The sequence below is a fragment of the Nothoprocta perdicaria genome, unplaced genomic scaffold (genome assembly GCF_003342845.1).
Source record: "Nothoprocta perdicaria isolate Ctin4 unplaced genomic scaffold, notPer1 scaffold_58, whole genome shotgun sequence".
Lineage (NCBI taxonomy): Eukaryota > Metazoa > Chordata > Aves > Tinamiformes > Tinamidae > Nothoprocta > Nothoprocta perdicaria.
Genome location: NW_020455843.1, coordinates 2,144,245 through 2,169,005, shown reverse-complemented (window position 1 = coordinate 2,169,005; position 24,761 = coordinate 2,144,245). Strand labels below are relative to the sequence as shown.

General features: G+C 46.9%; 1 protein-coding gene across 4 annotated transcripts in view; it reads left to right on the top strand.

Annotated features, from left to right (window-relative positions):
* SLC4A11 (solute carrier family 4 member 11) overlaps window positions 1-24,761 on the top strand; it is a 128,951-nt gene that overhangs the window by 30,202 nt on the left and 73,988 nt on the right. Inside the window, exon 1 of one of the 4 annotated variants that reach the window (XM_026048877.1) lies at window positions 15,026-15,085. The exons of the other annotated variants lie outside the window; for them this stretch is intronic. The gene's annotated coding sequence lies outside the window, so the exon portion shown is untranslated. Of the gene's footprint in view, window positions 1-15,025; window positions 15,086-24,761 lie in introns of those variants that run through there. 4 annotated transcript variants of the gene reach the window in all.

The following is a 24,761-nucleotide window of genomic DNA, read 5'->3' as shown; positions in this document are numbered from 1 at the left end:
CTGCAACTGGAAGTGAAGAACTGAGGAAGAAAATCCATGGATATTGCTGGGTTAATGTAAAAAGGAAAACACAGAGTCCCAGAAACAGGCTGTAGCTTTCAAGTTACTGTTCCTTTCTCAAAGAGCTGGTAGAGGGGTGAGTGTCTCTGTGCCTGTATAGCAGTCTACCGACCTGGCTTGAAGGAGAAGAATATTGCACTATCTTGCACTGCCCTACATATGAAGATCTTTCCTGACACAAGTAATTTTATATTCTCCTAGCACAGAACTGGAAGAAAGACACTGAATTTGGAAAACAGAACTCGCTTTTTCCCCCTTTTTCAACTCCTTTTAAAAAGGCTTGTCTTGCTATATAGTAAGCTCTTCCCTCTCCCCCTCCAGTTTGTGCAGGGATAATCCTCATGGGAGAGGATGACTAGGTTATAGTCTAATGGCTTAATCATTGCAAACTTGCCTGCTAGTCAGCTGAAATTACCTTGCTCAGTCTTGTTCCTTTCCAGTTCCTCTGTCTCAACCAATCTACAATTGCTTTCCTCACAGGTCACTTTTCTGAGAAATAGCAATCATTTTATTGTTTGCTCTCAGGAACCTCTCGGTTCTGCCAACAGCCTTGAGGGAGCAGTTCCCACTGTAAGCTTGAGACCTACCCATCCCAATGCTTAATGCCAAGTAATAATGTGAATAGTCAGAACTTTAATTGTTCGGCTCTAGGCTGCTTGCTTATGGATACAAAGCGGTCAAATATATGCCACAAAACATAATCCAAAACATAATCTATACAATACAACTTCCAATCTGCTTGGATGCTGTCTTAGAGCGATGTCCCTCTGAACCCTTCAAGATAGGCAGGTGACATGAATGCAGCTTGAAAGTGGTGGTTTTTGTTTTTCCCCAACCTTACCAAGAATGAAAGCCAGACCCTTCCAGTTCCATGCAAAACAGTTTCTTCCTTCCATCAGGAGTTGTGGAGTAGTCACTTGTGAATGATCTCAAGAATGGCTTACCCAGCTGTGTCTTTTTCCTCCTTGAGAGCAGATATCCTAGGAAAAATGGAGGTTTATGTTCAATGTTTGAAGAGGAATTTAAAAATATATATAGTGAGGTGGTGAGGCAAGGGCGCAGATGGATGTCTCTGCCTCTTATCAGTGACTTGTTTGTAGATCCTCTAAGTTCTTGTGGAAGTGAACATTCATTGTTGACAGCAAACCTGTTAAGGAAAAGTGGTTGAAAAGGACTAAATAGTTCAACAGATCATGGATATTTCGTAGAGATATAGTGGGCTAAAATGAAGGTAGAGAGCAAGGCTCTAAATATTTAACTGCCCTACCCTTAATGCAAATAGTCATGATATGAAGCAACATCTTAACTAACAGAAGTGCAAGTGAGTCTTTGAACAAGAATCTAAAAAGCTTTTCAAAGAGCTGTCTCCTGCATGGCCTTGTACTTTGCCACTGTTCACAGAAGGAACAGATAAGTCCCTAATGGCATCGATAGTCCATGGCATTTAATGCAAAAAAAAGTAACTTAAGCTAATGGCAGTAAGGGCTTTATTTAGCCAGTCTTCCAGGCGGAGGAATGCTACTGGTCCAAACCAGTTCTAAAGAACAAGTGCTATCTAATAGCTTGTATATTTGGGTCAGCTGAGCTTTTAACATCAAAAGAGCTTGGTTTCTTTTAATCTGGTGGTAGGGTAACTTTCTTTGTGTGGGAGCTCCATAGCAAACTCTCGAATTTGCTGCTGAGATGTGCTCCTTGTGCGTGTGCTCTAGTGACAATCAGGGCTGCAAAAGGACATGCTCAACAGCCCTAGGTGACAGCCCCTCTGCAGCTGTGGTGTGAGTGTGTAAATTGGGCAGAGCTGTGGCTCTATCTTCAGGCACCAGCTCCTGCAGTCCATTATGCCACTGATCATCAAGCTGCTGATGAAGCTTATTTGATTAACAAGAGCACTATTTTAATAGCCTGTGCTCCAGTATGTATGTACCCAACTACTGCTTTCATGCTCTAATTAGGTCTGAAAGGCTCACTTGTAAGTAGGAGTATTTCTATCCCATATCTGTAGGGCAGGAATTGAATGGAATGGTTTTTCTGCTGAGACTTGAGTGATTTAAGGAGGTAAAGGCAAGGGGGTTGCTAGAGTGTTCCTTCCTAAGGAGGCTTATGAAAGAGGCTAATAACTCTTTAAATCTACAATTTCAGTGACTAAAACATGTACGTCTCCCTCCCCTAGTGAAAGTAATAGATTGCTAATTGGGTAGCTCTGCTTTTCCATTAAACTTCCACTAAACTGGAGAGGTTGTTGAGTGGGGTTTGTTCCACCTGTGCTACTAAAGTGTTTTGCTTGTTTTGTTTTTCCAGAGGAATAGAGCAGCAGCATTCCCTCGGCCTTTGTTATTCCAGCCTGAAAGTTGGGCTTGTGTTAGTGGTGGGGAGGTAAAGCTGGTCCACAAAGATGGAGCTTAGCTCTCCAATTAGTCCTCCAATTAAATACATGTATGTGAAAGCTTGGTGTCTAATCCTGTAGCTGATGGAGCTTGTGGGGCCTTCAGCTCATCATGAACTCCCATACCTGGTGGGCCAAAAGGGCCTCCGTTGCCTGTAGGGACTGGGCTTGGGCATCTTCCTCTCTTCTGTGAGCAGAGTCCCAAAGTGTGGTTCCACCACTGGGTTATGAGGTGGTGTTAGCTTCTGTGTGGTGTGTTTGTTTATAGCTTCTGAGGGAGTAGAATGTCTTGTTCAAAAACTACATCCCTTTCTTGAAGCAATGACTTGAAATTGGGCAGTTCTGTAACCCTGGCTTGAGAGTTGCCTCTGTTTCCTTAGTTGCTGCTCACCTGCCATGGAAGATGTAGATGTCCCTTTTCTAGGGGTATCTGAATGGGGATGTTACATGTCACATCCATTTCTCTGCAGGCTCCTTGGACTTGCTGTCTTCCTTAAATCCCTCTGCCACATTTTATTTGGTATCCAGAATTATTCCTGGTCTGTGCTCTGCCCAAACCGGAGGTGTCAACTTGTATTTAGTGAGGATTGTGCCATTAGGAGATGGTGCGTTCCTGCTCCTTGTGCACTACTGTCACCTTGCTGGGGAAGGGCTGGCACTCCAAGGAGAGAAGTGAGAGGCTTTTCATGCACCACAAATTAAATTAAACGGGCATAGAAAACTGGATCTGTTTTAGCAGCAAGTAAAACACTATTGGGCTTTGAAGCTTGTTGTGGAATTTGAGGTTTCTTCTGTTCTTGAGCGTTTGCTGCCAGCAATTGTATCTGCTCAGGGAGATGAAAGTTGTCATCCCAAAGTGTGAAGAATCTTCACAACCGCATCCCAGCATATGATCCCTTTTTGTGTCAGAAGGTTTTTAGCCTCTCTGAGAACTCTTGCAGTTCTTGACTAACAGCTTCTTTCTGCAGGTCCTCATGAACCTGCTGCTGAGACTTGTGAAAATGACTTTTTGCCTGGAAAATGTTTGTTTTCATTAGGTTGGTTTTGATATCTATTACTTCCTATGTCTAACTCTTGGTTTTGTTTCTTGGTACGAGACTGCACTGGTGCCCTCGTCATCTTGATGTTCATGAAGGCTACAGGTAAATCTTTACTTCCAAAGATCTAAGTGGATGTGGGGCAAGGGGATTTGCAAGGGTGAAAGTGGGAAAAAATAACCTTAAATGTTCTTGCAACTTTAGATGTTGCTGAGCATTCCTGTTCTTTATCTATTGCTTCCAGTTGTGTAATTCTTCATTGCTCTATTATGTGACATCACTTGGATCTGCTTGTCTAGTCTGCTGCTTGAGCTTTATAACATGTTCAGTTGAGTCTTGGGTAAGGACAATCATTTATTTCTAAATCCATTAGTGTTCTGAAAATAAGGGGTTTAGCATGGCACTTATTTAGTTATCTGCAGTGCGTTGCCTCCAGCAGTAGTGAAAACATTCCCCTTGTCTGAGTTTTCTGCTCTCTGCAGAAGAGAGGCTGGGTTTCCACTGGCTAGACTGAGGATGTTTCTTTAAATTGTGCTCTTGCACACAAAAAAAGGCTGGCAAGTGTGTTCCACACTGGAATTGCAGATCTCCTAATGCTCTGAGGCTAAACGAAGGCTGAGGTCAGCTATTCAGTTGTGGCTCTGTGCAAATCTCTATTGTGTGTTTTATCTCAACCTAAGACCTACTTACATTAGCAGGACTCTTTGCATAGCTGTAACATGATTTAAGGGTGTGTTTTTTCTCCTTTTCCTGTGATCCTTCTCATTTGTGAAGTGAAGGTTAACTTTGATTCCTGCTGTATGCTATGTCTGAAGTGCTACTCTGGTGGTAGAGATGGATCCTGGGGATCCTGCTACATTAGTAGATACCAACAGGTCCCATCCTTATGGGGTAGGGTTCTTGGACACGTGCCAGCAGGAGGGGGATGAAGCCAAAGGCTGTGTGGGTAATCTGCACTTCAGTCTGCTGCTGTGGGGCTTGCATGGGGATGTCGTCCTGTTTATGATCCATGAAATGCAGTTGTGCTTCCAGAGCTCCATGGAGATGCCCTTTAACTTCCACAGAAAGGTAAACTGGCACTCGAATGCTCAAGTGCCAAGGCTTAACTTCAGTAGTAGGTGGGTACATTTGAATATCCCATTATGACAGCAGTGAATGTAGCAGATTGTTTACACACTGCTAAATATATATATTATATATATAGCAGTATAGCAGGTAATGAAACAACCATGCACAGAGTTTAACTGAGCAAAATCCTGGCTTTAAGTGGGGGCAATCCCAGTGCTGAGGGACAGGCTGCATCTCTGCAGGAGTAAAGACATCTCCCTCTTCCCAAGCAAAAGCAAGCGTGTATTCTAGAAGTGTGGCATGAGCTGTCAGGCTGCAGTCTGGAGAGAGACGTCTAGATAAATCTTTAAACTTCAGTCAACCCAAATGTCCCTCAGTTCTTCTCAAAAGAAAGAGCAGCTACAGGGAGATAGGTGTCATCAAGTCTTGTTTGCTGTGTGTGTGCACATATATATGTGTGTGTGTGTGTTCCCCTCTGTGGTTTTGTTTCTTTTTAGTGGTCTTTCTTTGCCAGTTGGATGAGCTTCTCTGCAAGGTGAGGGAGAAACCTAAGAGTAAGGGAGATTTGTCTTCTAAAGGGCAACTTGATGTGTTGTCTTGCATCTAGAGGACCTGATCCAGTCCTGCCATGGTGTCTCTAGGCTTTAGAATAACCAACAAATAATAAAGCCGGTAGCTGAGTCCATCCTCAGTGCTCAGCCTGCAAGCTGCAACTGCTCAGACTGTGGTCACTTTGGCCTTTGATACTTTTTTTTCTCTGATTTAAAAGAGTTTGTCCAAAACCAACCTGGGAAAACCCCTCTGCAGGCCAGGTTGCCAGCACAGCTTCAAATGTGCATCCTGAAATGGGTTCCTTGGTGTTTGGATTGGGAGAGACTGGGGGGATCCAGCTCTGCAGGGAGCTGGAAGAGCGTCAAAGCGAGCTGGTGGTTGGGTAAACACTGAACTCTGCCTAATGCCAAGAGCTTAAGAGCTGTGATCTGGCTGCAGGGCTCCTTGGAGGGGGTGTTCCCAGCAGGTTTCTGTGCTCCCTCTGCCGTGCTGCAGCATTTATTGCATGATGCTGGCAACGGGGCTGGTCCTCTGCAGCCCACTGCACAAACCAGCCTGTGTTTGACAGAGCTTGACTTATGAAGCAGCCTTATGCTTAACTTGAGTTATGGTCAAGGCACTGGGGCCAAGGAGGAGATGGAAGGAGTTCAAGGTATGACTAAAACAGAATAAAACTGAGTGCAAGTAAGGTGCCGCTTAAGTCTCTTTGATCCCACAAACAACTTCTTAATGTCTTGGCTGTGTCGGAGGCATCGGAATCCCAGCACTGCTTCATGCATTAGTATTGCACAAGTTTCTTTGCAATGCTTGGGTCCACCTAGTGTTTCTTTCTGGGCTCCAGACTCTTGTAGTCTCCACTGCTAGTCCAACAAAAACCTTGACAGCTCTGTCTTTAAAAAAATGAGTATAGCTGATACCTGTCCATGGCTTGGAGGAAACCCAGATGTTTTGTACTCAGATGTGACTGCTCTTGCCATCCAGGGGATCGTGGCCTGTATTTGATTGTGAAGGAGAGCAAAAAAGCCCACTGCAAGTTAGATTGGTTTGGAGATGAAACTAAGTACAAAGAGGGACCTACATAATGTCAATCAGATAGTCCTTGAAGAGGATTGTTAAAAGGGGATAACAACTGTCCTCAAGGAAATGGTCCTTGTTCATCAAGTTATTAACCTTCCAGAGGTGAACGTGAGGATCTTCAGAAGCTAAAGGACTTGGATTGTAGGGTGTAGCTCTTGCTTTTTTGAATCTCTGGGTGACCATGCTTAATGCACCAATGAAGAGGTTCAAATGCTTGCAAAGATCAGGCCTGGAGCCATTGGGAGAGACCAGATAGCGCCAGACAGAAGGTATTCGATATCCACTCTGGTGCCTCGCATCAGATAGATAAGCTGGTACCTGTGTTCATCTTTCAGAAAGTGATCCTGATGGTGGGACTGATGTCTAGCAAGAAATACCTGCTAGAATTGTCCATGGTGAAAGCTGGTGGGGCTTGAGAGAAGAGATTAAATAAGGGGCTTGAGGCGGGGGGGAAAAGAGGTTGTGACTTCCAGTATCCTGTGGACCAGGTATCCCCACTCCTCCTGTGATGGTTTTTGCATGGATCAATGTTGTGAGCTGAAGGAGGCTATGCTTAGCATTCAAAATGGGGAAAAATAACTTATTTCTCCAAACTAGGTACGCTAAGCATAAAGGCTCTTTTTCCAGTATGTGTACCTGGATCTAGGACTAGTTTGAGCTTTCAGGCCTAAGGTGGAATGGAACCTGGTCCTCACCTCTAGCTCTATTGATGCCAACTACTTGCTTTTTGGGTTTTTTTTGTTGTTGTTTTTTCTTTTCCTTCCCCCCCTGCCCTGATGTGGTTAAGTTTAAAGGGTAGGAAAGGCTCAGCCTGGGTATGAAGCCGTGAGACCAATTTCCGTAGCAATTGCTTGCTAAGACATTTCTGGATTTACTACTTGTGCCTATTTCCCCCAATTTGCAACCGCAAACCTCTAAGATTGCTGCAGCAAGTTCAGCTCAAAGATCCTTCCTTCTGGAGGAAGGAAAAATAGAGAAGTGGTTGAAATGCTTGGGGGGGGGCAGTTTTTATGATGCACTGTTTTATATTAGATAAATACTTGTGTGCACACTCAATATATATTGCAGATGATGCAAATGACACTTAGACACTAGCAAAAGACACTTAGCACTCCTGTGTTCAAGAAGAAACAAAATTGTGTTCAGTATTTCTGTGTTCAGATATTCATGCTTTGCTGGCATGCACCAGGTTCCTTGCAGTCTCCTGCTCCTCTCCTCCAGGCTGTGTTTTGCATTCCTGGTGTTGGCACCTTCCTGCTTTTTGGGTGCTTTATGCAGGCTCACAAAGCACCAAGGGCTGCTCAGGTTGCAAACAAGCTCACCAAGAGCAAAGTCACTGGTAACTTGTTAACTTGTGTGCTTTCTCTTTATTAATTTTTTTGCAAATACTGTGTCAGCTTTTGAGACTTCAAAAGAACAACAAAAAGCCACATACGAACAAGCAAAAAGAAAATTAAGTTGGCTCAATTTAATTCAAATGTACCTTCATCAAGTTAAAGCAACCAGGTTTCAAATGGGCTTTTGGACACAGGTGAAGAAACCTGCTCCAAATAAGGAGACCTTTTGGTATAAATTGCCCCTCCCAATGGGGATACTGAGGAATCAGAATTTGCTAAGTTGATATTTTGCCTAGTGCTGATATTTCTAATTGCTTGCAAGCTAATAATGATTTTAGTAGCCTTGCATACAGTCTGTTGCATACGTTCCTTGGCAAGAAAAGTAAGAAATGACTATTTTAGTGAACTCTAAAGCTCAACGTAGCTGGGGGCGCAGAAGTCTGTGCGACCCCAAGCACCTCAGGCTGCAGCAATCGGGTCGCCAGCGTCTTGGCTTTGTGCCAAGCAGCAAACCCTGGGGATTTGCAGCGTGGGGACGAAGCAGCTGCATGGAGATGTGCTGGGACTGTCCCCTCCCATGCATCCCTGCATTGTCCTGCTGTATTCCCGGCCTTGGGCAGCCCGAGCGTGCGGGCAGAGGCTCGGGGAGGGCGCTAGGACCTAGGCAGGGGTGTGACACTGCACAGTCCCTTCCCCTTTCTGCCCGCTCTAGCGCACAGGGAGTTTCATTTTTGGTCACGCTACCCCCCCTTTTTTTTGGAAGGATAGAGAGGAGTTGCAGGGGGGAAGGAAATAAATAATAAAAACTTGAAACCCCAAACCGCAAAAAAAAAAAAAAAAAAAGTTGGGAAGTGTCAAGATGGTGAGGACGGGATGAGAGGAAGAGGAGAAGCAGCCATGGCAGCGCGACGCGTGTTCCACCTCCAGCCATGCGGTGAGAGGCCGAGCGGGCAGCCACTAGTGCGATGAGCTGCGTCGGGCGGCTTGCAGGGACTGCCCCTTCCTTGGGTGCTTGCAAGGGGGGGGTGTGGGGTGTGAGGGTCCTGCCTGCCCTGGGCAGGGGATGCAAGGGGAAGGAGGCAGGAACTGGGTGAGAATCGGTCTGGAGGGGATGGGGATGGACTCGGGGCTCCTGGTTTTTCCTCCTGCAGCGGGGGGTGAGCTGGGACGCTCAGAGCTGCACCCTTGGCAGGGCTCTTGTCCAGGAGCCGGCTGGTGTCTGCTCGGAGGTGTCAGCACGCTGCAAATCCCGGCGCGCTGGGCAGCGGCGCGTTGTTTAAACCAAGTGGGTGCTGATAGTGTTGAGGAACCAGCGAAGGCTGAAAGGGCAATTTAAACTGTGGGTTATTTTCTCTTCTCTGTGCTCCAGTACTTGTTTATACCTACAGGGGAGGAGCGCAGAGCGAGGCATTTAACTGTGCTCTGCAGCTTTGCTGGCGGATGTGGTGCTGCCTGGCTGCACAGGGGCAGTGGTGCAAAAGCAGCAATAAAAAAAAGGGGTGACTCTTAGCAGCTCAAACTGACCCAGTGCAAAGGGCTTGTTGGGGTGTCCTAGGAAAACTATCAGTGTTTTATTGAAAGGCTGATTCTTTAAATGTGCTTAAAACACGGGCTCTAGATTTGCGCAAAACTCAGTTTTCTTCTGAAGTGTCTCTTCCCCTCCGCCTTGCAAAAAGGAAGCACTTCCTTAATCAGCATGGCTGTGTTTAGTGCTGTTTTTGTGCTGAATTAAGTGTCACGGGTGGCTTGCGGCAGGAAAGTTTGTTCTGGAGTGGAAGCAACTGTAGGTGGCACAACAGCTTTGCTGCCTGCAAGCTCCGGGCTGGTCCTGCAGCTTCTCCGCAGGACGGGTTCCCCTGCCACCTTGTCCCCTTGCAATTAAATAGCTCTCATTTTTTAATTCAGAGGTGTATTATTATTCTTTCTTCCCTGCTCCTGCCTATCCTGTCCAGGGCTGACCCTGCGTGTGCAGGGGGTTGGACTAGATGGTCTCTAAAGGTCCCTTCCAACCCTAAGGATTCTGTGTTCACTCTTTAAGGCTTGGGGGTGTAGACTGGTTGTCTTGTCATCTGGCACATCAGTTGTCATCAGAGGTGTGTGGGAGAATATTAACATCTCGGTAGTGGTAGAAATACAGATTTTGCAGGATTTTTTAATAACCTAGGGTGTGTTTTTAGGTGACAACCTGATCGCTGCTGAGCAGAGCTATTGCTCCAGATTGCCTGGAGTTCAAGAAAGAGAAACTACTTGACAGAGCAAAACCTGTAACGTTTGAACCGTCTCATCTGGGTTGCTCTCAGGGTTGACATCATAGCTGGTGGTTGAGTTTCTTGTTTGTTTAGGGTGTTTTTTGCATGCCAGGAGGAAGCAGTGATGTAAGGCTTTGTAGCAGCGATGGGAACCTCTTTGGTCACTGCCACCAAGTGACACAACCCTGAGCTGTGTCCTTGCCTCCCTCCTGCAGCAGAGGCACGTGGGCCAAGGCAGCCCAGCCAGGGCCCTCTTGTTTGGAAATGTCTGTGGCTTTTAGGCAGTTGCTGCTTGGTTGCAGTTATGCACTGCAGAGGAAGCTCCTCTGCCTTGTGTGTGTCATTCCCTGGCAATCCGAGCACTTGAGCTTGTTTAAACGAGCATGGCCAGAACTATGGGTTTGGCTTTTGAGCACAGCGTTCACTTGACTGCCTTGGTGGTGCAAGATACCAGTCTGTAAACTCCCGGTGCCTTGAGCTGGAGCAAAGCTGTATAAATCAATTTGAGGCTGTAAATAGTTGTTAGAGCTTCAGTTTGCTGTTGAGTGAATGTGAAAACAAAGATGCCTTGGCTTCAAAAGCCAAGGGATGCAGAAACAGAAGCTCTCTATGTTGTCTTAGTGTCAGGGGAGGGAAAAAAAAAAAAGCTTAATATTCCTTGCAGGGAGCTTGCCAAGCTCCCTTCAGCAAAGTTTGACTTAATTTTTAGCCTGATACTACTGTGTTCGCCTATTGCACCCTATATGACAAATCTTGCACTTGCAGAGCTACAGAGATATTCCACATGCACGCTTCGTGTAAAGACATGCCCTAAATCAAAATATCTAGAGGGGAACCCCTTGTTAGCAAATTACGTTTTTTGGTGGTCTTGGATGGTCATCAACAGGGCTTCCAAACTTTGCTGTGCCCCAGTTAGGATGATAGTTAAGCTACCAAGACCCTTCCTAGTGCAAAACCACTTCTTAAAAGGTCCCATTCCCTTGTGTGGGGTTTCTCTGGGAGCCTGCAGCTCTCTGGGACACTTTAATGACTTGTCATTGTGAAGCTGTCATCCGCTCTCTAAATAGGGAAATTCCTGCCAAGGGCAGCAGTGGATACCAGCCTTGTGTTAAGTCAAAACTATCTCTGTGTCTGCTGCTGGAAGAGGTGCAGGTAGGGTGCTGTGGCTAGGAGATGGAGTAGAGGGTCTCCAAAAAGGATGCACCACATTTAAGGCTACAGATGGGGAGTGCAGGGGCTCCTTGTTCCCTCAATTGATGGGAGCTGGGGCACAAGCAGTGTTTTTGGCACCCTGAAGGCTGCAGAACAGCCCCTTCAGGACTCTGCAGTGGGATCTGGTGCATCTGGAGACTTCTTTACACGTGTCACATAAACTAAATGTGATCCAGTGTAAGCTCCCATTGAAGCTCCTGTGACTTTGACATGCTGGCCCTGAAGCAGAGTCCTGCAGGCTCCTACATCTGCTGGCACTTACTCTAATGTCAAGGGACTGAACTGTCATTTGATTTGATCTGTGTAGATTCAACCCTGGATCTCCCTGGCATTAAGACAAGGAGAAGCAGCGCTAAGGGCTTCAGTCTGACACAGCCAGGCCAGTCCTGCTGCTGGACCAGTGTGGAAGGGTCTCTGCAAGCTCTTGTGTCCTGCTTGGAGCTGTGCTTTTAGTAGGCCATCAAAACAGGTAGCAAACTGTTACTTGTAGAACCTGCTCCCAAACCTACCATTGGTCACCAATTTTGTGTTGGGGAAGAGTATCTTCATATGGGCTGTGCCTGGAGCTCTGGTTTTGAGGAGCTGGGTGCTCTGCTGCAGACCTTGTGGCTGCTCTCGGGGCCAAAGGAAATGTTGCAGGATCTCATGGGGCAGCTTGGGTGAGCCCATGAAAGAAGACCAAGTGTGGCCCTATGGAGCAGCAGGGAGAAAAGTTCCTCAGGGTGGCCTTTGGTATGTGATGTGGTGGGGTTTGAGCTGCAGGGTGAAGAGCAGGTTGCACAATTGGGTTTGCTGTTGGTGCTGCACCTACAGGGGCAGCCCCTCCACAGGGGGCTGCTCAGGAAGCCCCTCCTGCAGTTTGTGTTGCTGATGGGTGGTTTCTCCTGGCTCAGCTTCTGAAGAGACCTGAAGATGGCTGGACAGACCCTCCCATGGGAGCACCAGCCAAGTGAACCCCAAAGGTCCCACTGTGCCTGAGCCCGAGGGAGAACTGGGGCCTGTGACTGACTTTGGGGGCAGCATGAGGGGCAGAAAGCCCCGTGAAGAGCAGGGCCTGAGGAAGACTCTGCCTTCCTCCCCTTTCATCCAAAGGGGCAGCATTAGAGCAGGACTGCTGCCCTGTGGAGGTGGGAGCTGCCCCCCAGCTCGTCCCCCTGCTAAAGGCACCTCTGGAGACACTGAACCAGGCACCAGGTTTCTTCCTCACCCTCCTCTTCCCGTCGAACATCTCCCGCTCCAGCCGTTCAATGCCTCTTCCCTCTGCTCGGAGCCTAATTGCGTCCCCAGGGTTTAACACGCGTGTGTTTGTTTTATTCAACGCGTTGGCTGTTCCCACCGGAACAGGGTTTTTTTTAAAGGGATTGGGGTTTTTTTGCTTATTGTGCACAACAAGCTACCGCTGGAGATATTCGAGGGGGGAGGAGGAGGAGTTGTAGTAATGCCAATACTTCTTGAATATTATAAACCTGGCTTATCAGCCCGACGCAGGGCTGGAATTTGTCTCTTCCTGTGCTGCATCTCCTCTCTCGGAGCGAGGCGCATTTAAATAGGGGCTGGAGACGCAGCCTTCCCAGTGCGCTCAACTGGGCTGCCACAGCCCGCACGGCGTTTCCATAGGGGAATCCTCGAATCCCCGAGAAGGAGTGTGTTCCCCCGGGAAGGAGCTTGTTCTAAGACGGCTCCGAGCCTGCATGTCCCTGGAGCCGGCGCTCCAGGAGGCGAAGGGGGACGCGTTTTGCTTCGTGCCGGGCTCTCCTCTCTCCTCCATCCTCATGGAGCCGGCGCCGTTCTGCTACCCGCAGCTCACGTTTCTCCGCTCGCCCTACGGCCAGTTCGGGGCCAGCACGGACGGCGCGCAGAGCCTGGCCCCGTGGCCCCGGCGCTTGGTGACCAGGTGGAGCGGGTCTGCGGATGGTGCGTGGGAAGGGATGGTGGGCAAGGTGGGGTGGCATCTGGGCAGTTCAGGTGTGATGCTTGGCCGTTGCCTTGAGTTGGGCTGTAGCGTTGGGCGGTTGGGTTGATGTTCTCCATTTGGGACCTCTCCTTGTAGCACTTGGGCAATTGCATCCCATTCCCAGGAGGTCCTATGGGCTGCTTGGAGAAAGCAAACCAATGGCAATGACAGATAAATGTCTTGGCTGGACTCCTGCTCCACAAGACTTCTTTCCAAAATGGATCCAGTGGTGTTGGAGACCTGAACCACCTGCTCAAGTCTAGGTGGGCTCAGCTCACCTCTAATACTGTGGTGCTTTGAGCTTGATTTCACTTAAATGTCCAACGGCATCAAGGGTGGATGGTGGAAGACTCTCTATTACTGATTTTTCAGTCTAGCTTCAGGAATTAACCTAGATGTTTGTGTGGCTCAGAAGTGAATTTTATGCATTATGTTGTGAAGATGATAAACTTGGCCAATTCTGCTGTTTGGAGTCAGCTTTAAGTGCTCATGCTGAGGAATCTCTTACTTTCTGTGAAGCTTCTTTGAGGAGCTGTTGGCTTCCCTAAAACAAGGTCCTGCCAGTCTGGATGCTGAAGCCAGACCATTCTGAGAGCAGCCAAGGTCCCTTCTAACCCTGGGTATTCCATAACTCTAGAAAACTTCCTTGACACACTAAGAGCATCCTGACCATGAGAGATCCAACCTGGAGGAGCTGGTCAGGTGGCACACCAACAGGACTGGATGAACAGTGTCAGTGGAGAAGATGCGTAGGAGGTGTTTAAAACCATGCAGTGCTGGTGGTTTTGTGCAGTGGAAACGAGCCCATGGCAGGGGCTCGGAGCATATGTGGCTTTGACCGAATCCGCCTGCTAAAAGCTGTGGCTTTTCTACAGCGGTGGCTTTGCAAGGGAGGGCTTGTGCTGCCTCCTGGTCCACTTGCTCCCTGGGAATTTCTTCTGCAGGCACCATAGTTGTCCCAGTTACTGTAAGGCTCCTGGAGATGGAAGTGACCCAGTCGTTCCAGCATTTGGACAACTAAATATTTGCTTATTTAGGTCTCTACCCTTTTTTTTTGGAGCCTGATTGAATGCTCCTTTGGGGACTTAGGGAGTGTTTTTGGTGCGTGGTGTTTTGTTTTTGTGTTTTGTTTCCTTTGCCAGCACGGACCATTCCTCCAGGCTTTAAACACCCAGCTGGGGAGACTTGGGTTATTGTTATGAACATCTTGAGTTATAAGGAAAGTGAAGCAGTGAATTGGAGGTGGGGGGGGGGGGGGAAGAAATGGGGGGAGAAGATGTGGCATCTCCCTCCCTGAAGGATTTTAGGAGCTGGCGAGTGGCTCGCTGGTGGCATGGGCTTGGAAACAAGTCTGCTTGGATGAGGTGAGGTCTCAGAGCTGGGCTTCCTGCAGCTCGCTGTCTCTGCAGCTGCCCTGTCTCCCGTGCAGGCTCCTGAGTCTCTGCATTAACCGTTGCGTGGCCGCGTGTGCAAGGCACTCGAGCGCAGCTCTGAGCCGCCACGCACGCTACAGCCGCTGCATCTTTAACACTTGCTCCTCTGCCTCTCAGCAGCCTTTTTTTCTTCTCTTCCTGCATCTTTGCTCTTTTTTCTCTGTACTTCTGTCCATAAGGTACAGTATCTTCTCACTTTTGCTGCTGCGAGGCTTTCTTAAGGAGGCACCCGAGCTTACACAGCAGTAGCAGAAGGGGCTTGCAGAGCAGCACAGGGTCACTTTAACTGTGCTTATTTTTCTCCTCCTCCTCCTCCTTACCAGAGGCAAATAGCTCGGAGAGGCAAAGCTCTTGGTGGCTGCGGGAGCCTGGATCCCATCCCAGGGATCCCGCTGCGATCCCGGCTGGGATGGGGAGCCCCGGCTGGCAGCACCCGTGCTGCCCCAGCGCTTGACTGGGTACGAAGGCTGCTCTGGGGTAGCCCAATGGTCCGGGCACCTCTGGGCTCTCATGGGTCACGCTCTCACTCCACCCATTCGCCAGGCGCCAATTGGAAGTGAGGCAGAAAGATGCCCTGGATGGATTAATATTGGAGCCAGCGCCTCGGCGGCCACCTGAGCGAGGGGCTCTCGGGAACAAGTGGGTGCCTTGGGGGGACAGCGCCAAGGAAGGGACCTCTGAGGCTGTCTGCATCTGAGCAGCATCTCCATTAAAGTAGTGCAGGTAAGTTGTGGTCTAAAGAAGGAGAGAGAAATGTGCTCAAGTGGTGCTGGATGATGCGATTGCACAGGAGAGCTAGGGAAGCAGCTCTGCCAGCGCTTTAATTCACTAAAGTAAGGCAGTTCTTGGTGTGGTTTCAGTAAGCTTTGCTGCTTGGTGATGCCGTCTATTGCTTGTGCCTGCTGTCTCTGTGCTGCCGGGGTTAGGATGGAGGGTATCTCTGTGATTCAGGTTAAATGAATCACAGCACTATCTTCCAGAATCTGATTTATTTTTTTTCTTGGTTTCAGGAAATGCATGGGGAGATGAGTGCAGAGCTTCCCTATTTATTTCTCTTGGAATGCTAAAGCATCCTAGCCCCCTGCCAGATAGGCTTTACATCCCGATGCTTCACGTGGGCAAAGTGCACTGCTTGGGGGGGAAATGAAAACGCATCCGTGCAATGGGTCCAAAACACCAGCGAGCATCATCCCCGTTGCTGTAGCTATGGGAGCCACGTAGATGAACTGTAAACACTGTTCTCATGAGCACCCCTCCACCATGCACTGTCAGCCTACAACTATTTCACCAGCTGGACCGGAGCATCTTTTATTTCGGGCTGATGATGGAGAGCAAAAGCAGGTTTAGGTGCTGTTTGCTTGCTCCCTGGTCATCCCACCCGTGTTGCTGCTGTTTTGTGGCTCCTCCATATAGGAGCTGTGTGGGGTTGTCAAGGTTTTTGTTATTTCCAAGACTGTCTTGATCCGAAAATCCCTGCCTCTGTGGGGAGGGTTCAGCCTGCCCAGGGCAGCTGGGCTGCTGTTTGTACCTGGAGCTGTGTTCACTTTTAATGGCAGGCAGAGATGGTTTTCTCTGTGTGCTGTCTGGGGTGACAACCAAAAACATGCAACTTCTTGGTGACCAGGACTGGCTGCTGCACTTCTGTACCTTTCAATGTTTCTGGTATAGAACACACTTTGTGGGCTAAGTTCTGATTTAGTACAAATTAAAGCTGGCCCGTTGTCCACTAAGATGCTTTTTGGAGGGTGGTGCAAAGGGGGAATCGGCTGCAAAATGTGGCCAGCCTCAGCTGCTGCCTTAACAGCTACTTTCATCCTTTGTGGCAATAAGAGAATGAAGACTTGGACGTTGCAAAACCCATGATTTGGGTACCCTGGAGGAGTGACCAAGTGTGGAACAGCTTGGTGCTGCTGGCAAAAAGGAGCATTTTTGACCCAAACCCCAACGAGGGGGCTGTATGTACTCTTTTGCATCTTGCAACTTCTGGTTTTTTTTAATAACACTTAGCTGAGTTGTTCCAGGGAACAGCTTCCTTATCTGAGTAGCCCTGAGCAAGTGAAATGTTGCTGGACTTTTAATCATTTTTGTATGTCTTGCAGAGCAATAATGCAGATAAGTGGCAGGTGGTGGCCTCTGGAAGCCCAGCCTGTGCGAGGAAAGCCTTATAGCAAAAAGGAAACATCCAAAGCACCTTTTGGAAGCCCTCTCAAATCCTCACAAAGACTTAGGGCTGGTCAAGTGTCTTTTTCTAATTAAGTCGTGTTTTTTTGATAGGGCCCTGCAAGTAAAATAGCTGGCTGAAAAGCTGTCAGTAAGAGTTAATGCTTTCTAAATTATTTAAATGTTTCAGGGAAAGTCTCCTGAAAGGCCTTGACTGGTCTGTCCTTGGGTCTCTGCCAGCTCGTGGGATCTCCGACAGTATTTGCTTTCTCTCCTCTTTGTGTAGCACTTGCAAGTGCCACATGTGTAAGTCTCAAATCGCTTTTTAAAGCAGCTTCAGCAGAATTAAACCTCCTTCTTTGATCTAAAAAATGGGAATTGCCCCAGTTTGTTGTCTGGCAGCCCAGGCCCAAAGTGTTGCTGTTCCCTGGCTGTTTTGTTTCTCCTGATTGACTAATGAAGGCTGCTGTCTTGCATAAATCCCATGGGGTTTTGCTCTGGACAACCATCACTGCACCAAGCACCGAGGACCTTGGTCCCTCTGATACCTGGGGACCTGGTGTGACATGGATAGAGACTCTGGCCAAGAGATGGAGCAGAGGAGGGCAGTGTGAACCGTTTGCACAGCGATTCCTTCATTCCTTCCCTGGGCCCTTCCTTTTCCAGATCACCTCTGGGAGGCAGCCTTGCATATTAATTGCTCCGGTGGGCTAATTAGTGATGAGTCAACCCAGGCAGCCTGGTGCTGCTGGTTAAACCCAAATGCCACTGATGCCACCTCTCCCTTGCATGCCCCTTTTGGAGATCTGGGGTGGCTGTTGTCGCTGCTGCAACTGGTGGCCTCCCTGCAAAGGGTTTTACTGGGGCGTTGGGTGCTCTGGAGGAAGCTGGAGAGGTGGCCAGAGCTAAGGCAGCTGCTTGAAGCAGCCGTGTCTGGAGCCTGCGCTGTGCGTGGGTGTGTGTTTGCCTGGAGTGAGCAGGCAGGAGGAAGCTTCCTGCTCTTTCCTCTCAATATGATGATGCTCTCGCTCTCCTCGCTGCCAGCTACTGTGAAAATGAGTTTTTCTGAGGGCAGGATGGGATTTTTTTGTTTATCACTGTGACCATGGCATGATTTAAGATCTCCTTATCCCCATCTCTGGGTCTGAAGAATATCTAGCACCTTGCATATCTTTCAGCTGTTATTTTACAGCCTCACAGCTCAGTAGGGATTAAAGTTGTGGTTTTTTTCCCCCATTTCTTAGCAGGACTTAGATCTGGGCTAACATCCCAGGGCAGTTATGCTTTGGTCAAGGACACAGTTTAGCTAGATCCATGGAGCAAAGTTGGCCTCAACCTCTGGTGCACTTTGGGGTAGCCCTGCAAGTGTCAGATGGTTAGAACTGTTCTTAAACCCACACACAAGTGGGACACATCCCAGATGTGTTAGAACCTTTTAGAATTAAGGCAGGCTATGTCCCAGAAATGGGAGCTCTGGGGATATGAGATCCTTTGGGAGGCAAAGATTGGGTGAAGAGCCTTTAGGAACATGTGGAAAAACATCCACATGTCTTTTCTGAGAGAAGAGGATTTGATGTTCAAGTACCTTAGACTAACAGGCACATGCTCCTCCTGCAAGGGCTGCTGGCAGATTAGCCACTCTTCCTAGCGCTCCTGTGCATCAGCAGAGCCAAGCTGGATGTCCCTGTAAATCTCAAGCTCTTCACTCTGTAGTAATTTGCCATTGGATCGAGCTACTTAAAAGCATTTCCCTTCTTGATGCCAGCTGTGGCCAGTGTTTTATCTTCTAAAAGCTTACTGAGGTGAAGGAGTTTGTAGCATCCTTAAATCTTGCCTGGTTATGGCCTTTTCAGCTACCTCACAAATCTCATGGGTTGATTTTTCGGGTACTCTGTCGCTCTTGGATATAGAGATGTTCAACAGCCCACTTAAAGCAGAGTACTGATTTTTGAGATCCTGAAGTCGTGCCTCTGGTTACAATAGTGTACCAACACCTGCTTTAAGCTTTGCATAGGTACCTGAGACTAAATGGCCTTGGTGTTTTATGGTTGTCCTTCAGCACCTGGCAGCATTTTGCAAAGAACTGTTGGCTTCACTAGAATGACAACCCATGAAGAAAAATGTGGTGTGAAAGTGGTATGCAATGGGAACGTAGGCAGGAGGAGTCTGCCTTTCCTCTGAGTACTGGGTATATCCTTAGGCTCTCACAGTGGTGGCTTTAACAACTCAGAGCTGTAGAAAGCATCAGGAGCATCTCATTAGCCACCTATGATGGGGAGGCACTGTGCATACTTAATGGGGCTGGAGAAGGCAGAGCACTGTTGGAGCACAGCAAGCAGGTTGTCTGCAGGGCTCTGCCTCACCCTTCCCTCTGGTCATAGCCATGGGCTGAATAACAGGCAAGGGAAGGAGAAAAGTCCTTCCTGCATGTCGTGAAAAGATTTTTACCCCTGTCAGCCTCTGCTTGTAAGGCCCTGACACGTAGTGTGTCTACTCAGTGAAGGGGCATGCATGGTGTTTTGGGGCAGGGGAAGGAATAAGGGGCTAATATTGCTCTGAAGATGAAGCTTTTTGTTAATCTTGTCCTTCTCCCCTAATGATAAACCTCCCTGGAAGAGTGGTAGTGCTAATATAACCCTTTGACAGGTAATTCAAGTTCTTTCCCCTGCTTTGAACTCATTCTCTATCATGGTTTTCTGCTTTTATCGGAATAAAGTGCTTTCTGGGTTGAGGTCTACATTTGAGCTGGCCCTGTGCATGGTATTTACCTGGAGCTTTTCTGTCCCGGAGCCTTCCAGAGCAGTATTAACAACCATGCCTTATTCATCTTACACTTCCTTGAATTAAGGTGATCAGTTCTGAAAACATGAGTTGTACTTTGTTTTTTTTCTTGTCTGTCACACCTTCTAGATGTGGGAAAAGTGGGTAAAATTTCAGGCCTTTGTTTTGAGCTTGAATCATTATTGCCCAGAATGGCAGCATGAAGGTATCTTTTATTTTTGTGCCCCTCTGACAGATGTGTTTTTCACCAGAGCTTTCCAGTTGATGTATGCAGTGCCGTGGGAATGGGTCAGCTACTTAAGTTACTTGTGCCGCTTGTCATTTCTGCCTAGACCTTAAGGCAAAATAGGAAGGCTTTCAAATGATGCTGTTCATTATTTCTTGCTGACTTAAACAATTTTAAATAACTTGCAGCAAATGCCTCTGCCAGGAAACCTTGCTTTTTGGTTCTGTCTAGAACACCCACTCTTATAAATGATTGTGTCATAAACATGAGCAATGTTACCTGAGAAAAATCCTGTGACATCAATACCTTTAGACCTGATCAGCAGGTTAATGTGGTCAGCAGGCTCTTGTTAGCTGTCAGTTGGGCTCATTTCCTATTCCTCTAATGTTATCCACTTCTGTGTCTCAAATGAAGTATGAAGCTTTCTTGTTCCTGTTCAGTGCTCTCCACATATAGAGATTTCTATATTCACTTGCAAACCCCTTTGTCAGTGTTTCCCTATACTTTTTTAGGAAATCTTCTGCAGGCTTTCCCACGGTATGATTCTTTGTATGTGGTTTTTCTTATGTCTCTCTAGTTTTCAGCTGAATTTGGGTGGAGGAGGGAAGCAATTCAACTTGGTTATTAGGTATGTGAGCAAAAAAACCTGCTGCTCCCTCCCTGCCCTGATGACACGAGTGCAGCGATGCCTAAGCACAGCGCTCTGGTCATGCATGCAGCTGCCAAGTTCCTTGTCCTGCACTTAGTGCATGATATGGGGAGCAGGGCAAAATAAGGTAATTCACAGCTGAATGTTAAAATGCCAGCTCTGGTGGAGTCCTGAACACAGTTTTTTTTCCCTTCATCTGTCTTGGCCTGGCTTTGGGTGAGGACATGTGCTTACTCAAACTGAGATCTAGGTCCAAGCCTTCCTGAGGTAGCCTGGCCAACTCCAATGTTCTCACTGTGCAGGGAAACCTGTGCCTAGTTCTTTAATGGTCATGATGGATGCTTTAAGCCTTGACCAGCATATTTTTCAAAAGGCAACCTAAAAAGGCCAAAGCCTTGCTTGAAAGCTAAAGGTTTCCTTGTGCTTTGAAAAAGGCTACCTCTCTTTAGATATCTTTTTTTCTTTTTTCTGGGCTTGTCCTGAGAATTGGTAATTACTCTTGAGGGGGGTACCTGGGAAAGCTGAAGTTATAATAAAAATCTACTCAACTGAATTAACATCTCTAGCTGAAGTGATTGCTCTATCTTGCTCTATCAACTGCAAGGCAAGGTGGTGTATGTGCTGATGAGGTTCAGAATTGTCCCCAAAGGTCCAGTAATGCAAGGCTGAAGAAAGGTTTACCAAGGAGTGAGTAATGCAGGAAAGGAGATACTGGAGCACACCATGGGTAGGAGATCAATAAGGTACCTAATGCTTCTGATCCTGAAACAATCCTTCAGGGGTAACCAAAAATAGTGCTGCCTATATCTACTCGGGATGTATTTGAATGCAGGCACCCTCTACAGTGGAAGAGGTGTTGTCATTAAAAGCCTATAAATTCAGCAGTTCCTTTCAGATAACTGTTTAATAATAATATTGCCTCCAACTTGGCTTCTGCTAAACAAAAAAAGTCCTAGAACTTGGGGGGCTTTCTTAGCAGGAGGTGGGGAGGGTATAGAAGTCTGTGGGACCACTTGTGAAAGTGTCCGTGCTGCAAGCTCGTTAAAGCTACGCTTTGCTTTGCAGGAAGGCTCGAGCTGCAGAGGTCTGTTTACTTGGAAGATGCCAGCAGCAGAACATTTTAATCAAGTTACCCAAGTATCCCGAGAATGTGTTTTTATTTGTAATCTGCTAATATTGCAGGGCTCAAGAGAGCTTATTACTAACCTTAAAACAAGAGAGTTAAAGTGGGTTATTAGGAGATCTGAAGCACATCTCCCAAAGGAATTTAATAATAGAAGGCAACATGGTAGGGTTTTGGCTGTTTTTGTTGTGATATACAAATTTAAAAATGGTAAGAATGTAAGAAATCAGGAAGCATGCCCAGTCTCTGCTTTTTACTATAGAATGATGAACTTGTAATCTTAAGGCTCAACTCCTTAAACTACCAAAACTTGACTATCCTGTTTGTGAAGCACTATAAGCTTCATATGTCTTTCCCTTGGTGGTTCTTCGGGTCACTGGAACAACTTCAAGTCAAGCCATTCATAGTAGATTATTTTTTAATCTTAATTTGTGTCTCAATTGAATCAGTCTGAAGAAATATGAACTTTTTCATTTGGTAACACTTTTATGGACTCAACCTCTGATTCTGATGAGCATAAGGAAAGGAAAAAGTTTAGTGAAAAGCTCTTTATTTTTTGAAAAAGCAATTGTGGCCTGACACTTCTAATGGCTGACCAATTTAGTGTCATTTAAAAAGGCATACCTTGTAGGGAATATGGTGAAGTAGCAGTGGAAATCAAGTAAATTAACTCTTACAAAATTAAGAAAACAGCTTAAATTGTTTGAAAGAGCAGTTCCATGGGTTTTTGGCAGATGATGGGAGATGGACCTTGTCCTGCTGGAGAGTGAAAGCAACTGGAGTCTGGTTTTCTTTATAGGTGTTCAATGACAGTCTGAAGAGCAAGGATGTGCATATCTGAGAAATACTAGATATGGGAAAGGGGGGCAATATGCTATGTTAAAAGTCTTAGTTTCTCACTAATGCTTTCCAACCTGGTTTCTAGAAGCTTGATCTTGTATCTTGCTGAAATTGCTTTGTTGGATTTTAATTCCTTTAAATTTAGAGGAAAAGCTGGCAGAAGAACACTGGATAGGAACCTGCAACACTCCTGTGGGTTGAAGAAGTGAGTGTGCTGCTCCAGGAAAGATTCCCACCCATCAGTAATTGAGGTTTTCCCCTACAGCAGATTGCAGGTCTGTTCTCCAGGCTGCCAGACTTGGTGCAGGGTCTGATTTACACTTCTTGGAAGCACTCTTGCTCCGGGGTGAACCCTGGAGCATTGTGCTGTTGATCTCTAACACCCCTGGTGAAGACTGGGCAGAGATACAAGTTTGTAAGCTAAACAAATGCACTGATAGCTGTTATGTCTTAGAGTTTGGGGTTTTGAATCTCAAGAGCAGAGAGGGGAATAAGAAATGTAGCTGCTTTTTTTGTAGATGTAGCTGTCTTGCTAAGGGGAAGACGACTGTGACTTGCTGTCAGCTCTGCACAGCTTGAGCTCCTTGGTCCAGTCTCCAGTGAAACATGACTAAGGAGCAGAGACCTCGGGTATTAAATTCCCCTAAGCTTTGTGAGAGGAAGAATGATGGTCACTGATGCTTGACTTGCTGTCTGCTACTCAGCATGGGCTCAGGTATGGTCTAGTTGGCCTTGCAAGAGCTGGTATCCTGTTAAATCAGATTAGCTTGCTGGTGCCAAACCTGTTGTGGGAGCATAGGGGTGAGGGGGGCTGATAGAAGGAGAAAAGATATCTTCATCCTCCCTAAATCTGCCTCCTTTGTTCTGATCAATTGTGTGTATTTTGTTTTTCTTTAGGCAGTCTCAAAGATGGTATAGCCCCCACTTTGCCCTTCTTACCCATTCTTTGACAAATATGTTGGCCTTTGAGCTAGTGCCATATTTCTGTGCTCATGTTGGAAGCTGTATAAATAATTCCTCTCACCTTGTACCTCCTGGGCACATTAAAGTCACTTCTCAATATTAATGTGTTCAGTCCCTTGTGTGGAGGATATGAGTACCCTTCAAAAGACCATGCTTGAAGCACAACCCTTTGAAGACTGAATCTGGTTGGAGCTATGGGACGGTGTTATGCAGGAAGAACCTAAATTACCAAAGCGGGAACTCGGCCACGGCATAGTAGGGTGAACGCCCATTTTCGTGTGTGTGTCTCTCCAAACGTGCCATTGCATCTTTAATTCCAAGGTTAAGACCTCTGTTTTATGACTCATCTGAAAAAACACGGCACCTCCAACTTAATTGCCTGAGCATGTTGCCTAGGGGACTGTGGCTCATTAGTGACTCAGAGGAAACAGTGCCACCTCATGAAACGCTGTTACCTGCTGCACTACCCCAGCCTTGCCCTTTCCATGTCTTCTCCAAATGATGAGACCAGTCTCCTATAAAGGAGTAATGTCAGTCCTGGCAATGCTGCAATTAGAAGGTATTTCTAATGAAGACAGAATTTCTGTCAATGGGACATTATCTAAACTGTAGGAATTGTTGTGGATTTGGTTACAGTAAGACCAAATAACATCGTCTTCAACCCTTGCTTGGCAGAATATGTTGCTTCAGGCTTCCTCTGAAGCTGTAATAGAAATTAATATACCATCCCAGGTGGGAATGTCAGCCTCTGCTATTCCTTAGGTAATCCGCCTACCTAGGTGTATTTTTCTTTGTTTCTCTGAAATACGTAAGTGCAATCATTACACAATAAGAGCCTCTTAAAAAAAAAAACACACACACACAAAAAAAAAAACCTTCCTTTGATCATTAACATACTAATCAGCCTGGATGGATCTTCTCTTTCCCTTCCAGGTGGAGGGAAACAATTGACTCGTGTAATCGGTGCCCTTTGGCCATGATGCGTTTGTTCCTCTAACCCATTGTTCTGGGATGAACTTGGAACACTGTGTTTCTGTCTCGGACTAGACACTTGAATTGCCCTGACTGGTGTTTTTATTTCAAATGGTCACCAGGGTGTCCATCCAGGAACCTGTGCAGCTGAATGCTGGCTATGTTGAGCTGGAACAAGCTCTTAGTCCTGCTCTAGCTGTGTGAGATGAGAGCTAGAAGTTAGGGAATGGAGCTAGTGCCAGGGGTGTATCCTTATCTGTCTGGCAAAGTCTCCTGGTGGACCGGAGTGAATTATGATGCTTGGAAGTGTGGCATGAAAAAAAGGTCCATAACCTGTAAGCCAAGGAAGTTATGGGGTAGAGAAAGGATCTTTTGGGAAACTTGCTTTCTCATACCTCAAACTAAAAGCAGGAAGCCTAATCTGTAGAACAATAAAGCAGGCAAAACCTCTTTCCTTGTTGGCCCAAATTCATCCCAGGCTTGCGTAGGTAATATTTGATTACCTTAATGAAGTGGGGGAAAGACAGTAAACCTATTCCTCTTTCTGATTGCGTTTTGGCTGGGAAGACACAAGGACAGCATCTGGTAGCTGTTTTCCCAGGGACTGTTCAGGTGAATCTCCTGAGGGCTTGAAGTGGAGCTCTTAGCTGCCCATACAATGCAGTATATTCCTGCAAGGAAATGT